This window comes from Lissotriton helveticus, chromosome 6 (genome assembly GCF_964261635.1).
Source record: "Lissotriton helveticus chromosome 6, aLisHel1.1, whole genome shotgun sequence".
Taxonomy (NCBI): domain Eukaryota; kingdom Metazoa; phylum Chordata; class Amphibia; order Caudata; family Salamandridae; genus Lissotriton; species Lissotriton helveticus.
In genome coordinates, this window is record NC_136067.1 from 284182937 (window position 1) to 284199390 (window position 16454).

The following is a 16454-nucleotide window of genomic DNA, read 5'->3' on the forward strand; positions in this document are numbered from 1 at the left end:
TACCTTTTTACCGGGCACTCATAGGTAACACACCTAAACCAATCAGATTAACACTAATTCCTAGCATTTGTAGAAAGAGCACGCACACTTTCAGTGCATTCAGTGGGAAAGTGCCCAGAGTCCGAAGGCCATGAAAAGACAGCCAGCAATAACCAGGAGAAAAAAGCATAATGTTTTAGGGAAATAGTTATAGGGATGACAAGGGTCTATACTTATGAGGGATTGTACCTTCTCTCATTCTGGTTTATCTGCCTTATAGGGGTCAATTGAGTTGAACCACATTATTTACAGTCACAATGGATGATTGCTTGACTATGTGATTGTATTGAAGTAGTCATACAATATGCTATGGAAAATTGAAAGCCAGCTTTTGACCCTTACCTGAAATCCATCTTCCACTACCCCTCCTTCCCCCCCACCTTGGCCCACATTTCACCAACCCCTGACCCTTACCTCTATTTTTATAATGGCGTTTAGATTATTTTGGTAATACCTGCACCTGTTAGCCCTGCAGGGGCTTTTTGTACTGTGCTTCTCTAGAGCACTTCCATAATGTATATGTAAGACAACTGCAACAAGCAGTAGACCAAACTGATGCCAGACACACAACTGATATCTCCCAAGAAAAACATTTGTTGAATCAAACAATCTGAACAATCTGAATGTAACAATGTGTGCACACACTACAAGCACCCTCTGCCTAACGAGCACCAACTTAAGTTAGATAAAAACAGAAACAAATCAAGCAGAGGTGCACCACTTCTACAAATGTAATTATGATTCCATATAAACCCACAATATTCCGGGTAATAGTTCAGATCATCTCCTTCGAGGCAGCAACCTTCCCAGAGAACTGAAAGCACGCCAAGATCAACGCCTTACTTAAGAAACCCAAGGCGGACCCCAAGGACCTCAAGAACTTCCGACCCATCTCCCTGCTCACGTTCCTGGTGAAGGTCATCGAGAAAGCCGTCAACAAACAACTGACCAGCTACCTTGAGGAGAACAGCATCCTGGACCCGTCCCAGTCTGGGTTCCGCAGCAACCACAGCACCGAAACTGCCCTCATCGCCGCCACCAACAACAACATCAGGACCCTTCTAGACAACGGAGAAACCGCAGTCCTCATCCTCCTGGACCTATCAGCCGCCTTCGACACGGTCTGCCACCGCACACTACGAACACACCTCCACCACGCCGGGATCCAAGAGAAGGCCCTGGACTGGACCACCTCCTTCCTCTCCGGCAGAACACAGAGAGTCCGCCTCCCCCCTTCTGCTCCAAAGCCACAGAGATCATCTGCGGCGAACCCCAGGGCTCATCCCTCAGCCCAACGCTGTTCAACATCTACATGGCACTGCTTGCCCACGTCGTCTGACTGCACGACCTCAACATCATCTCCTATGCCGATGACACCCAGCTTATCCTCTCCCTCACCAAGGTGCCCCACACCGCCAAACCCAACGTCCACGAAGGCCGTCGCCGAATGGATGAGGAACGGCTGACTGAAGCTGAACTCGGACAAGATGGAGGTCCTCATCCTCGGATCCACCCCCTCAGCCTAGGACAACTCCTGGTGGCCGACCGCACTGGGAACAGCTCCAACACCGACCGACCACGCACGCAACCTAGGGGTCATCCTCGACTCCACCCTCTCCATGACGAAGCAAGTCAACGCCGTCTCTTCCTCCTGCTTCAACACCGTCCACATGCTCCGCAGGATCTAAAAGTGGATCCCCACCGAAACGAGAAGAACGGTCACCAAGGCCCTTGTCATCAGCAGACTGGACTAATGAAACGCCCTCTACGCAGGAGCCTGGGCCAAACTCCTGAAACGGCTTCAACGCATCCAGAACGCCTCTGCATACCTGATCCTCGACATCCCTCGCCGCAGCCACATCACACCCCACCTGAGAGACCTGCACTGGCTCCCCGTCAACAAGGGGATAACCTTCAAGCTCCTCACCCACGCACACAAGGCACTCCACGACTCTGGACCAGCGTACCTCAACAGCCGTCTCAGCTTCTACACCCCCACCCGCCAGCTCTGCTCCGCCGACCTCGTACTCACCACCGTCCCCCACATACAAAAAGTGACCGGCAGCGGCAGATCATTCTCCCACCTTGCCGCCAAGACATGGAACACCCTCCCCATCCACCTACGGCAAACCCAAGACCTATTGAGCTTCAGAAAACTCCTCAAGACCTGGCTTTTCGAACAGTAGCAGCATTCCCCACCCCTCAACGCCTTGAGACCCTCACGAGTAAGTAGCGCGCTTTACAAATGCTATGATTAATTGATTGATTGAGATTCTTCTCTTCATTGTTGCATCATCAATGTATATCAAAAAAAGGTCAGCAAATGCTGTTCGTCCACATACATGTGGACATCTTCAGGACACAAACAGAATAAGAAATAATCCTCCTCACATGAGAGAAGGAATTATTGGGGTCCAATCATCCATGGTCGTTGGAGGTATAGCATGATTGTTTTCAAAAATAGATCCATCCAATAAGCCCAGACATTGAAGAGACACTCGTGAGAATTATGAAGCCCCCAGCTATATTGGGATACGTCTAGGAAGCACTCCTTAGAAGTCAATAGAAGAGGGCAAAGGATCCACCCCTCATCCAGTACTGCAAGTGGTGTGGAGCAAGCAGGAAATCGGGCGCTTCTAGTCAGTTTCGGAAGTAACTTCCATAATGTTTGTCTTTATACTGCCTTAATCCCAACTGTTAAATTGAATAAATAAATGATGCAAAAAAGGAAAAATAACAACAAATTATAATATAATAGCACTCTTAGACAAAGAGTTTCAGAATATATACCTTCATATTACTCAAAGAATAGGTGGACTGGGGTTGGGCACAGGAACAAATGATTTTCAATTTAATTGTGATGCATCTTGGCTTTGTCACTGATGATCTATTGTGTAATGTATGTCAACAACACTGGCTTGTATGTTTGGTTTTTAATTTTTAATCAACTTTTGATGTATTTGATAAAGAACTACATTTGCCCGAATTGGGGAACTGGGGAATTCCATCTATTCCAATCTGCACCTAAGTAAATTAATACAAATCAATGCTACAACATGGGTTTATTTCTGCACCCATGTTATCCAGTCCATATATGTTGCTGATATGGGCAGGGTACAGGTATTATATATGTTGATAACACAGTGTTGCTTGACACCACTACAGTTGGGATCCAGAAGCAAATTTGTACCAACAACCTTATACACTGGTTATAAATTATCAATTAACAAAATTAATGAATTTTTATAGGAAATAATCAAGGTCTTTTAAATGGAACCTGGCTGAAATATTAATTGACAGAACAACTACTTATAGATACTTAGGATTGTGACTGGGTGAGTAAAGGAACAAAAATATTGTCAAGCTTCCTTAAAAACTAAAGAGAGCACATTGACGTTTGCAATTAACAGAGTTTGGGTTTGGACTTTTCAGGAAATCTTTGATGGCAATGGCCAAAACTTTTTAATATCTACTAAAGGTTAGAGCAAGCTCATCAATTTAAGAATCAAGCACTGATTAGGAAAAGTATCACTAAGGCAACTACTTCTCAACCCAAGCCTATGCTTTATTTTTTTTAACATAGAAGTGGGTATAATGAAAATACTAAGTCTCTCAGAAATAGATTCTTCTATCTTTAAGAAAGTATGGAATTTTCAGGTAAGAGTTATTTCTCTGGACATATCTGCTTTAAAAAACAAAGTTTGGAAAAGTCAATGGGCTGTGCTTTGACTTAAGAGCAATTGGTTTTGCCAATGCTTGTTTCCTTGGCTTAACCTTATTATTAGTTTATTATTCCAAGAAACCAGCAAGTTGGTACCCTTCAACAGTAAGTGAGATAAGGGATTGGCGGGTTCTGTTTTGTGACATATTTGTGATTCTCCTGGCCCGCTCTCCCATATCATTGATCTCAGGGGCCCCTCATTGTTTTTACTTGAAGCAATGCTTCGGACCTCACCATCCTTCTAGCGCATTGAGGTCCACTGATAAATATCATTTAGTTCCCTCAACAGCGTTAGAAAAAGTAGGGGGCAAAGCTGTCTCGGACATAGCTTGTCATCCCAAAGACCTATCGCAGATACACCAATTTCATACTTTATGGAAGACAGTCAAGACTCATCTGTTTGAGAAATGTTCTGTGCGTCAGAACTTAGTGGCTCGGATTGGGTCTTTAGCACTTTATAAAAAGAAAGTGAAGCAGTACTCACCTCATGCATCCTGGAACAACTAGTAATATCAATGGGTTGATATCTTCTTCCACATTTAAGCTCTCAGCTGCCTATTTTCTTCTGAAGGGCTTTGCAAGGTGAAGGAGTGGAAACCATGGATAACAGTGGTATCATATAACTGCCTGCCAATGCCTTCTTGATCCCAGAACTGACAAGGATGACGGCCCCTTGCTTCGGGTGTGGGATAAACAACATTTGCACACTTCAAGCAGTAGCCATCTCTTGTTCAATAAATGTATACTGGTTCTCAGACTTTTTTGCCTGAAGAATATAAGAGATTGTAGTTTCTCCACCCTGGATTCTGAGAAATGGAACTCTACTCCTGGACAAATACCATTAATTTTCCAGTCAATACCTCTCCTGCAATCTCCTTGCAGGTTTTTCCTCACCCACTTTTTTCTTGTTACTTTATGTTTATCCTTTTTATTATTGCTTTTTTGTCTCCTTGTTCAAGCTATTTGTTCATGGTCTAAGCCTTAAATTACCATTAAATGTTTTTTGCTAATTATTTTAAATAGTTTTAAGCAGGCTTAAAGTAAACTATGTTTGTAACCCTTATCTTTGTTGGTATATGTTGTATTATTGTAATTCACATTAATGTAAGACATTAGAATTGTTTGATCTGACAATAATTCTGTTACTATTATGTACTTCTAAATGTTTAATTATTGTTTAAATGTTAAACCTCTACTGTTAGACGTGACATCCTTGGCATTTTATTCACCCAAACCTTTTGCCTTCATCCCTCCTGCTTTGATGAATTTGGGTGTGCTGGCCTTAGGACTCTGTGCAAACCTGCTTGTGCTCTCTCCTGAAAACATGGTAAAATAGTCTACACCTAATTGGCCTCATAAATGGAACTACATGTACCCAGGGCCTATAAATTAAGTGTTACTAGTGGGCCTCTAGCATCACTGTGCCAACTACTAAAGTACTACTGTACAACATGTCTCAGGGCTGCTACTACTTCCTGTAGCACAGTTTTTAACTGCTTTTCTGGCTAGGCAACATAAACTCTTTGCGAGGCCTCACCTTTCTGTTTTAATACTAATTAGTCAACAGTAAGGTAGGCCCCAAAAGGCTCATAGGGCAGGGTGCATCATATTTAAAAAGCATGTGTACTCGCGTTTTAGATGTTCTGGCAGTTAAAATCTCCTAAAACCGTTTTCACAGTTCTAAGGTCTATCTCCCATTGACTAACACTGGGTTACCTTATTACATTTAATAAGTGCTAACTTTAGATTAGGGAGAAGGTAGAACAATATTTATTGGTCTCTTCTGAATTATAATTTCAAATCATCTTTATTGGTAAAGTCGGATATTAAGTTACAATTGCAAAAATGCCACTTTTAGAGGGGTGGCATTTGTTTGGGTTCTACCAACTTTTCTGCCAGTGTCCTGGGTCACATGGCTGTGAATGGCTTTGCTTTTGGGGTTTGCGCATTGCTTCCAGGTGGTAACACAAAAGGGGCTTAGGTGTGAACAGAATGGGTTATCCTAGCATGATGACTGGGGAGGGGCTGAACCCAGCCCCACTTTCACTTCAAAGGGCTTTTCCTCCTGTACACACAAAGGAACTTGACACCAGACCCCTGCCTTTTGTAACCCTCAGACAGTTTAGAGCCTTGACAGGGGAAGAACCTTCCAGAACCAGATGTGGGGGGATGACAGGGAGTCCCTCCACACAATGTCTAGCACCAGGTATAAATATTTCAACCACTTGCAATAACCGCCAACGTGAAGATTTAGTGATACCTCTTCTTCAATGTCTGTCCAAGGTGACAGCAACAGGATACTTGCACTTTGCGCTATAGCAACAACAGCCCATGCTGACCGACAACATGGTGCTACAGTAACAACTGTCCATGATGCTTGACCAGCTCTTCGCACTACAGCGATGATTGTCCATGAACCCCAATATGCTCTTCAGGCTACAGTGATGACCGTCCACAACGCTCAGTCTCCTCCTCGTGGCCTTCTCAAACACAAACAGGACTCTGGGTGCCGGGCACAGAAGTTATGTTTTCAGTGGGACTAACCTGGTCCCTGAATCCGACCCGCGCTCCATCGAGGTTGACCTGAACTTGTAATCTTCCCCCAATCTAGTATGTCAGATGGCTGCAACTAGCACTTTGTGCTTTTACGTGCTATTTTCAATAAACACTTTCAAATTGAATTTCTCTGGTTCTATTGATTGAACGTTTTGTCATTCTTGTATCATTTTATGTATTAAAATTGACTATGTTTTTCTAAACTGTTTTGGGATTTTTCGTGTGTTGTGTTTTTCATTTTATTACTGTTTGTGTGCTGAATAAATACTTTACACATTGCCTCTATGTTAAGGTTGACGGCTGTGTGCCAAAGTACCAGAGGTTTAGCCACAGGTTAATTCAGTGTCTTTTGTAGTTCACCCTGACAAAGATAGTGGTTGTTACCAGAGTGGGGCTCCCACCCTTTCAATCAACCAATTTCTTACAACTTCGACTAGGTCCCAATGCTGAGCCTAACCATAAACTTTGTTTTGTCAGTTTAATTTAGGTATTTGTTTAATTATTGTAATTTAACATTTTTAATACATGCTAAATTATTACATTCATCAATATGTAATTAAAATAAATAGATTTTCTAATATAAGAGACATGGGAGAGAACAACCCCGATCCCTGGAATTTTTTAATTCAACTAAAATTACCTGGATAACAACATTCTACAAGAATGTAATAAAATCCAATCCACAACTCTTATTTTAAACTAGCAGCCCGTCCCGACGTTGTCCAGGTATGAAATAGAATGTGTGTAATGTGTGTATTTGGCAAGGGCAATTTATTTTAAAATCTCACGGTAGACAACATTTTTTGTTTCATTAGAATAGGGACGGAGAAGGCCCAGCTGCAACCCTGGTTGATGTTAGCAGGGGCGTGTAATTGGTGTAGTGATCCGCCGCCTGAGCCCGGCTACAGCCCTGGTTGATGTTAGCAGGCGCTTGTAATGTCGTTGAATGAGAGAGTTATCAGCCGCGGGTAAATCCGTTTAATGAGAGAGTTGAGTGACAGCGAGTAGGAGAGGCTGCAGTAATTGTCCCCGCAGACAGGCTCATTTGCGTGTTCCCCCGCTTGAGACCCAGATGCAGGCCTGTTTGATGTTAGCAGGCGCGTATTCCCCCGCTTGAGGCCCAGCTGCAGCCCTGGTTGATGTTATCAGGCGCGTGTAATTAGTGTACTGATCAGCCGCCTGAGCCCGACTAGAGCCCTGGTTGATGGTAGCAGGCTGCAGTAACGTTACTTACCAGGCCTCCAGGTGAACACGTTTGTCACGCCCCCAGCACATGGCCACAGCAGACGATCTTCTGATTAATGTACGACTCACATGGCATGAAGGGCGAAATGTAGCACACGCCCCTAGCGTTTCTCACGCCCCTTGATGCGTCTCAATTGCGTTCACATGGCATGAAGGCCGGACACACGCTACCAGCGTTACTCATGCCCCCAGCGTGTCACGCCCCGAGCGTGCCCCTTGATGCTGCGCAGCAACGTAATTGGCGCTTGTATGTACGACTCACATGGCATGAAGGGCAGACACACGCCCCCAGAGTTTGTCACGCCCCCAGCGTTAGTCACGCCCCAGCCCACGCCCACAGCACAACGCAGACACACCCACAAGGGACTACTTTGCTAGTACGGTTGTTTTACGTTTTAAATGTATAGAGTTGGCCTAACGGCTAAGGCGCTCGACCTCGGACCTGGGGATCTGGGTTCGAGTCTTGGTAACGACGCCAAACATCCTGTGATTCTGGGCAAATCACTTAATCTCCCCGTGCCTAACAAAAATGAATGTGTGTCCTCATGTAACATAACTGGTGCTATGTAAAGCGTTCTGATACCTGATTCAGTTCGGGTCAAGTTCGCGCTATATAAAACTCTGCAACAAAAAAAAATATGGTGGCCGTCTGTATAGCCTATGTCGTTCTGCTGCAGCTGCCCTTTCCAACGCTGTATTGGGTGTTGTGATTGGTGCTGTGGTTACTGAGATTACCCTATTATAACAACAAAAGCTTGACGGTCTGTGAGGCTGAGTGAGAAAAAACACCAAAAAAGAGATACACAAACTGTAGTGCCTTGTTCAAGGCAAAGATGTGTCCTCATCGTGAGTGGCACTGATCAGGTGCATTGCTCAAAAAAAGGGGAAATTATGGCGTGGTGAAAATATCACTGTGCAGTAAGTTTGAAATTCAGGCCCAGAATTTCAAACTTACTGCACAGTGATATTTTCACACTGTCATTACACTGTTTTTAAACTTGGCGCCAAGGTAGATACCAATAAACAATTTTTTCTTACCCTGTCCGCCATTTTAAAACACCACGCCATAATTTCCCCTTTTTTTGAGCACTGCACCTGATCAGTGCCACTCACGATGAGGACACATCATTGCCTTGAACAAGGCTCTACCGACGGAAAGCCACTACTCTTGGGCTTAGTCAAAAAGAGCCTGTTCCAAAGGTCCTAGATGACGATGTTCCGCCAGATGGGTGGGCTGATAGGATTTATCTACACTTGATGGTCCTTCACCGCGAGTTGGCACTACAGTTTGTGTATCTCTTTTTTGGTGTTTTTTCTCACTCAGTCTCACAGACCGTCCAGCTTTTGTTGTTATAATATAGTTTGAAAGGGGTACTAGCTTGATAGGTCGGTAAATACAGTCCCCGAGACCCTCTGTTTACAGTTGTTTTTCTTAATTACTGAGATTACCCGCCTCAAAGGTTTGGGCTCTCTCTTTATAATATTAGTATGGATAATATATAAAATATATATTTAAAATATATTTGGACAGAGTATTGTTTTAACATTATACTATTATTATTTTTAATGCACTACTTACCCACTTACCCACAATAGGATGACAAATTATAAAATAGTCAAAGAAAAATAGTGCCCCTTGAGTAAATGATGCCAAGTAAATGGTATACACCCTTATTCTGACTGTCACTTTATAAGCAATACCTTTTACAGTTCATTTCTTTGTTAAAAAGATATTTTATTGAGTCTTAGTTGGATTAGTTAGAGCACACTGTTGGCAACTTGGCAGCAAAGTACCCAGAGACCTATTCTGCTTAGTGAGGTATATTAATGTACTTACCCAAGCAGTCAGCATCTGGAATTCATATGCTGGCACAAATAACACTAAAAGAAGGCTGGGGGAATCAGGTAAAAGGATCAGTGGGTAGAAGGAGCGAGTAGGATGAGCATGAGAAGAAAAGAAGCACAAGAGGGAAAGAGCAACTCAGATGTGGGGGGCATGCACACAAGGGGCTGAGCAACAGAGAAAGCGGGAAGGGAGTATGTTGGGAAGAAAGAGAGCAGTACATGAGACAGGGAGCAACATTGGACAGAGGAAGGAGAAATCTAATAAGCACAAAAACTCTCATGAAGAGCTTAACCAAAAAGAAAAATGTAGTTCTCTAAGAGTGGGCAATGGAAGGATACAAGTGAGCCAATCAAAAGGATGATAAATAGGTTATGTTCCAGGGAAAGGACAAACACAAGAAGAGGAAGGCAAGCCATTGAGTAAGAAGCAAGCAAGGGAAAGTGAGAATAAAACCAACTAATGGTAAGCAATAGGCAGGTTACAATCCCAGTGTATGTTCTTAGTAAGTACTCAATAGGTCATTTGCATCCAGATTGCTTGCACTTTCTGTTGGGTGAGACCTAAAAATGGGGGATACTTAAAAAAAAGAGAAAACAACTTCCCCCTGACCCGCAAAAAAATAAAATCTTCTTCAGGAAATGGAATTTGTTTATCAACTGTGTCACATAAAAGGTGGGTGGAAAACATAGAAAAGAGGGGGAAAATAACTACATCTACTCACAACACACTCATATATATGAATTCATGACATATATACCTTTTCTATTAATATGGTATTTCTTACCACAGTCTTGCTGTTAAGTAGCACAATCAATAGGTGTTTTTATTACCTAACCATGTTGTTCAATATTTTAGAGGATTAACATAACGTGTATTTGTAAAGTGCACGTTCACCCAAGGGCATCTTAGCGCTCAATAACAGATGTTAATTGTTACTCAATGTTACTCATTTTATCGACCTCAGACAGATGAAAGACTGAACCGGTGACATGAGGGCGAACACAGGCCCCTATAGGGGACACATTACTCCACTATGCCATCAGACCTGGCATTAAGACATCTGCTGCCAAGATCTTTTATTGAGAAGGTGTGAGCTTCTAAAACTGTTAAAATGGCTCAGGTGGTTAATGTGACTGCTGAAGTGCCCTTGTGTAATCAAAGGGCGCAGATTTGATGCCTATCAGGCTGTTCAGTTCATGCATTTTTTGCAGAGCTCCAGAAATAGCCTGCTGAGCATAGACTGAGTACCTTGTAAGATAGTTAGTGAAAGAGTGCATGCTACAAAGACCTGCATAAAACACGCCGGATATAGGTCTGAGTCCATGTAGGCTTAATAAAAGCAAGAAAAACATAGGAGATTTTAAGATTTTAAGGCAACACCATCAACACCATTGGCAGCTGGTGACATTTCAAAGTAGTGAGGAGTAAAAGGTAGGGCTGAATTTTATGTAGAGAGCAAACAAAACGAGCAAGCCCATTTGACATAAGGAGGGCTTCAGTTGGGGCGGCTGTTTAACCGACTGAGCTAGGACACCCTTTTCCTATTGCCATTAAAAGAAAGAACTAATGTGAAGCACCTTTTAGCATTTAAGATAGCCTTAAGGCCCAACTTCACAGCTTTGTTTAAATCGTTTTTATTAACATTTGTTTTTTTTGCACGTTTATCAATAAAACATACAGTCGGAACAGCACTCATGTAATAGATGGAAAAAGGAGGGGGAGAAGATTAATTGCCCGTAGCAGGGTACATTTTGACTAGTAATAACATGGCAATAAAAATTCAGATTGCATTAGCTATATCAAGGCTAGTGACAATATCCCAAGAGAGACAGAGTGGTGCTGACAAATCCCAGCATCGGTTAGTATGTAAGGTTTGCATGGCAATAAAACATACAGTCAGGGTATTACTCATGTAACAGATGGAGAAAGGAGAGAACATTGATTGTCAGTGACAAGGCACTCTTGGGCTAATAACTACATGACAATGAAAGTTCAGAGTGCATGAATTACATCAAAGCTTGTGGCAATATCCCAAGAAAGACAGAGTGATGCTGACAAATCAAGGCATCAAGTAGTATGCGGGTAATGTGAGAGCAGTGCAGTTCAAACGTAACCTAGGACAAAGGGCACAACAAAATGAGGACAACGAAAGCGAAAGAAGGGTAGGGTAGAGTCGCACAAGACCTGCCACTATACCCAGATTCGCTGTAGGACCTCAAACACCTCTAAGACTCAGTGGCAGCGGGGTTCTGTGGCAGAGGGGTAGTGGTGATCTGGGTGTCAGCGTTAGTCCACAGTCGCGTCAGTGGGGGAGGTGCTATGAGTGAAAATCCTCTGTGATGCAGGTGTGGATCCCGTGTCTGTATCTGTCCCCAAGAGTTTGGAGACCATCGCATCCCATTGAGGTGCCAGGGGGAACATACGAATGCCAAGCAGGACTTCTCTGCGTAGCGCTGCACCCTCTGCCCTCGCCCAGTTGGATAGGGATCGACGCCAAGCAAGAGGGTGAGGCGGTAGGGAGTATTTCCACTGCTTGGTGATCAAGCGTTTGGCTGTTATTAGACCTAGGTCTAGAAACCGCTTGGCAGCTCTATATTTCTTGTTTCTGCTGAAGAGGTGCAGTTCATGGGCTTCCCAGGTCGGAGAATGGTGCGGGATGTGCAGCTTATGAGTGTAGTTGTCACTGTGTTCCAGTAGTCAGTCAGGACTGAGCAACCCCAAAGCATAAGATGCAGGTCGGACCGCTATGTGTAGCCAACCATTCCCTATCTGTAAACGCTCCACCCAGGGCCTCCTCCCAGTGAAGTCGGAGTCGAGTGAGATCTGTTTCCGTGTGCTGCCGAAGCAAGGATGCAAATCAGCATGTGAGGTGTCTTCCTCTCCCCATCACGTGAAGGTATTGCAAGGTGTGGTGTATGGGAGGTTCCTTGGCCAAAGCGCCCCATTTGGACGCTAATGAAGCTACGAGTGTTCTGTGTCATAAGGACTGCCCAGGATGTATATTCTCCCCTATTATAAGTTCCTGAAACTGAATAAGAGCCCTGTCTTGAAAGAGGTCCCCCACCCCCTCCGAAGTCCAGTGATGTAACTCTTCTGCCGTCGTGTAACTGTCCCCCATAGTGTGATGTATTCCTATAGGTACTGTATCGATTCCCCTATTCCTGACCCTGGTTTGGCTAATAATTAACTAGCAGCCATCCAACGGTGCAAGAACCGTTATCTGATTAAGCCACACCACGGCACAGAAGCGCGTTATCTGATTAGGTCATAACGCATGCCATCTAATTAGACAAGCGATATTCCTCCAGCCCCTGATAAGGCATACGGAGTTCTCAAAACAAATCAAACCTACAGCGACCTGGGAAATTCCCATAACCATTGTTTTGATTTCACCGAGAACTTCAGCAAAAGAATGTGCGAACGAGCCCGTTCATATGACATCCTTATTGACGTATATATGTCCATCCTTACGTCAATCTCGGCACCTTTCAGGTATAAATATTACCGACATTGCCTTAAGCAAACACATGCGGTGGTGACGAGATCGGAGCAGCGAGACGTGCTGAGGAGCCCAGCAGAGAACGAAGCCCACAGGCGCTGCCCCGCCTTCCTGACGCGCTGAGAACGAGACGCTGTCTTTCTCCTGCCGAGAAATCCAGCTCCGGCGCTTCCATGCAGCCCTCGCAGGCAGCTGGAATATCAAGACCTGGGATAAGAGATACCAGCCCTCCATCATTCTAGATCTCAGGTACAGAACTGAATAACCCCTTGCAGAGAATTCTCGAATCAGTCCCTTGGCAAAACAAACTTAACTTAAACTGCTACTTATCTACTCCCGCCCACGTATTAGGCTTAGGTCAGGTACATTGGGGTAGGCGTGGTTAAAAGCACCAGTTGAGTACGATTAGTCAAATGTATATATGTATGTATCTATTTTATCCATTTTAAAGTATCATATGGCTCAGAAACCATATTAATGCTTTTACAGTATCATTTTATAATTCTGTCTCTACTGTATGCACTTTACTTAACTACAAGTATTGCAATAATAGCGATTCATTTCTCTTGTATGAGAAAAGAGACTGATTAATAAATAACATCTTTTATTGAACCACGCCCATCTCTTATTTCTCTACAAACTGGTGAAACTAAGAATGCACGTACTAACTGAGTAAAATAAGTTGTCTATTGTTTTCACACGACTCTAGAGATACACTCTTGATTAGGGGAGAGCAAAGTTGTCATGTTCTATGGTTGTCAGAAACTAAATCCCTTCTTGTCTATCCAGGGAGGTTAAAATCCTCCTTGTCTATTTGAGAAAGTTTCTAGTGAACTCTGAGCTAGCTGGCAAACACAAACCTTTAAGTCTAATATCGTCGGTAGAAGACCTAGTTAACCTCTGCCCTAGGTCTATACTATTGAAGATATTATTCCAATGCGCAGAGCCTATTGGGATAATAGGAACTACACTACATGGCGCCCAACCGTTTGGATAGGCGATAAAACTAACGCAAGACATTAGAGTAACTCAGTCGTGCTTTTTCACACAGAACCCCTTTTTTCCCATAATACTCCAAAGACGTCTGGAGTGGGTGAAAGGTCATATCCGCCAAACCTCGCAGGAGGAGACTCCTATGTATGGTTCATGGTTTACTCAACGTTGAAGGATACACTGTTCCCAGATATTGTGCATCTAATCTTTGTTTCCATAGAAACCTGATCTGCAAACAAACAGAATAACCTTCTTGACAATAGTATGTCAGAAACTGAAGAAGAAAGGGAGACAGTTAGACTAGCAGCTGAACTCCTAGAAGCAGATAATACTCTGCAGCAAAATGACCCGGATATAATACTCATCCCGGTCAACATAAGAAAATCTATAACCCTAAAGCTGATAGAAAATGGACTGACACCAAGAGGTGGTACAGTCATATTCATAATTGAGGCACACGAATATCGGCAGACAGAGGTATTCTATTCATGGATAAACTTTCCAGCAGCAAACGCTGTAACAAAGGACTTCCACTATTACAAAATAGAGGAACCTCCTAGTGAGTACACTCCTTTCGAGGAAGTGGAAATACCACTCAAAGTCCAAGAGCACCTGCTCTTGTTTAATGGCGCCCTAAAACATAATAATCACATCACCAGGCTCGGTCCACTAGGTAGACCAGGAGCAACGTGGCCGGTCCTAGCCGGATACACACCACATCCAGACATTGAAGAAATGCCTGCACCAGAACCTTTAGCACAGCTAAAACAATTAATAAAAATACATAGACAATTAGTCCAATATGTAATGCGGACTTCAACTATCCAACCAGCAATTAAAATTCCACAGTTGACCAGTCATCAGGGGAACACAAATAAAATTACACCACAGAACATACAGTCCTGTCTAGGTAAAGTACCCGCAAAACGGGAACAAATTCCTTTCTGGCTAGCACAAAAAATAACTCAAATAGAGGCAGTGTTTCCAGATACCACCCCTGTTGAGAAACATAGGATTCTGACTATCTGTCTTCCAATGGGAATCGCACCACATGTGGAGGACTGTGACACTTGGGGAACAGTCTTTGCTTCCATTTACACAAAAACACATGGTGTACCATCCATGTCAGTAATACCAGATGTGCTAAAACAGATTCAAGATGAATACGGTCCAGAACCCGCTTTAACTCTCGGCATGAAATTACTGAAAGACTTCAAGCAGGTCTCTGCAATATTATTAGCCAACATAAAGGGAGAAGCAGCAAATGTGGCGATTCGCCAGAGGTTAAAAGAGACAAATATAGCGGACCAACCATCTGAAATTGCCAGAATCATAGAAAAATCCTATGAAGAACTAGGAAGAGATAGTTTGGGTGGAATACCAGTGAAACCCCAACTAGTTGAAAGTCCTGAAAAAGTATTTATAAAAAATAATTTAAACACTCAAAAAAAGAGCTGGGATGGAAATAAACAATCCAATCCTAAAGAAAAAAGATTCGAGTCCAGAGGAAGGTCTCCTCGGCGGAGAGAAAGATCTCCCGACCAAGGACGCAAGTCTCCCCAAAGGGAGCCCTCTGTGAAAAAATACAACCTTAGAAATAGGGATAATATAAAGAAACCTGATAGATATCAAGATATTGATACACGTCCCTCTCAATCTTTTCAGACTTCCTCGCAGAAATCGGAAAGAAGAGGACGATCAGAACAAAGGGAAGAGCACGTCAAGTCCAAAGACAGAGAACCTGCTCATCTGAATAAAAAATTACAATTTCCAAAAAAGAAGGTAGCCAGTATTAAAGTAATCAACAATGCCGAGAATACTGAGGACACCGCTGAAAAACGGAAAATGGGCTCAGACAATGCTAGACAGCGCAGCAGAAGTGAGCATAGCTCGCAAAGTCCTTATGAATCATCTGGAGACAGTGGACACGAATGAATACATTCAGGTGGAAACTGCAGATACCAGAGTTAGCAAACCTCATAAAATATATGAAATAACATTGCGTATAGAAGGGGATAAGACTAGAAAAATAAGGGGACTATTTTGGGATAATCTGTCCAAGGGCTATGACATCCTTCTAGCTGAACGAGACTGGCCTCCAGAGTTTGTCAGGGAGTGCCCACATGGCGAAGAAATAATTATGCCTGCCTTCTCAAACCATATTCCAATTCATAAAAAATATACACTTGCAAGAAAGTGGGCAGTAGCTCAAGCCCCTGCCTTATATAAAACTCATGTGGGATGGGATGAGGACTCTCCTCCTCACAAAATCCAGTTAAAATCACAACCTACTGCACAGAGGCAGTACCCGATTAAGCAAGAAGCTAAAAAACAGGTAAAAGAGATCCTAGATCAACTTGAATACCAGGGGGTGATTGAAACTTGCACCTCACAAATGAATAATCCTTTGTTTCCTGTCTCCAAGTTAATAAATTGAGAGAAGACCCCACACGTTCCAGGGAACAGGGTACTTAAAGACAATGTAAAGTCAAAGAAAAATCCCTGGAGAGGTTAATGTATAGGGATACTTTAATACTAATAAACAGTGTATATAC

The 16454-nt window shown here is 43.2% G+C and overlaps 1 protein-coding gene across 4 annotated transcripts in view; it reads right to left on the reverse strand.

The window, feature by feature from the left end:
• Positions 1-16454, reverse strand: part of LOC144762505 (uncharacterized) — a 283272-nt gene that overhangs the window by 180033 nt on the left and 86785 nt on the right. The gene's annotated exons all lie outside the window — the stretch shown is intronic.